The following is a 1,689-nucleotide window of genomic DNA, read 5'->3' on the forward strand; positions in this document are numbered from 1 at the left end:
GTCTATGTGGGGAGGCTGGGGGTGGGACGTGAGATCTGACTAGGGAAGAAGGGGCAGGGAAGAAAATGGAGGGGTTCTCAGGGTGGTCATTTTTGCAGGGAGGGAAGATCCATAGTGTCCCTGCAGTTGCAGAATGCTTGGGGAAATAGCCCTGAGTCCATGAGTGAATTCATGAGGGTTTCCATATCTAGGCATGTGGTTGGTGGTAAAGGAAAACTTCAGAGCCAGTAGAGACTGATGGAGCAGAGAAGCAGGCCAAACAGCTACCTTGGAGAGCAGAGGGAGAAATGGCCACAGTATTGGCCACAGAAATGGCCACAAAAAAATTCTTGTTTGAATCTAAAAAGGGTAGCCTGAAAAAACATAGCTGAAAAAAAAACATAGCTGAGACTGAAGTGTTTGCCAGTCCTGGTGAGTGTGGACAGAGGGACATCCTTAAGTGACTGAGACAAAATAATAGGATTTTTCGTATGTCTTTATGTTGTGGAGTATACTGGTACCCACCTGTAATAGCCAGTGTTACGTGTCAACTTGGCTGAACCACAGTGACCAGACATTTGGCCAAACATTGTTCTGGATGTTTCTGTGAAGGTGTATTTTGGATGAGATCAACATTTAAATGGGCATACTTTGAGTAAAGCAGATTGCCCTCCATAATGGGAGTGGGCCTTATCCAATCAGTTGAAAACTTTAATAGCATAAAGACTGACTTCCCCTGAGCAAGAAGAAATTTTACCAGCAGGAGGCCTTTGGACTCAAACTGCAATTCTTTCCTGGGTATCCAGCCTGCTGGCGTACTCTGCAGATTTTGGATTTACCACACTGCCACAATTGTATGAGCCGATTCCTTAAAATGAGTTTCTGTGTACATACGTACACGTTCTGTTGCTTTTGCTTCTCTGGAGAATTCTGACTAATACACCACCATAAACTTTTTAGCTCCCCCCAGGGAAGACTGCTCACATTCTGGTTAATTCTGTTCATCCTTCCTGTCTCTGCTTAGACTGCACTTCCTACAGGAAGTCTTCTCTGGCCGCCACCAGCCTCACCCTCAGGCTGCATTAGGTGCCTCCTTCATGTTCCCATAGCAACATGTACATGCCCCATTGTAGAGCTTTCATTTTCCCATGACAGAGATCTCCAAACTGAGGAATATTTTCTGTGTCCCTAGTAGATTATGAGCAGAAATGAAATCTATTTTATTAACAGAGCCTGATACGTAGTTGCTGAATGATGAACGAATGAAAAGAGTAAATAAATGTGTGAATGCTTGTATGAATTTCTGTCACTGCTATTAACAAATTACCACAAACTCAGTCGCTAAAAACAACATAAATTGACTATCTTACAGTTCTGGGGGTTAGGAGTCTTAACACCGGTCTCCCTGGGCTAAAATCAAAGTATCGACAGGACCACGTTACTTTTTGTAGAATCCATTGCTTCACCTTTTCCGGCTTTTTAGAAGCTGCCACATTCCTTGGCCTAAGGTCTCCATTCTCCATCTTCAAAGCCAACAACATTGCATCTCTGACCTGATTTTCTGATTTTTAAGGACTCACATAATTATACATTCTAGGAGAATCTCTTTGACTCAAAACTCTTAATCAATCGCATCTGCTGAAGTTCTTTTGCCAGGCAGTGTAACTTACTTACAGGGTCCAGGGATTTGGATGTGGACATTTAGTGAGT

The sequence above is a fragment of the Meles meles genome, chromosome 20 (genome assembly GCF_922984935.1).
Source record: "Meles meles chromosome 20, mMelMel3.1 paternal haplotype, whole genome shotgun sequence".
NCBI lineage: Eukaryota > Metazoa > Chordata > Mammalia > Carnivora > Mustelidae > Meles > Meles meles.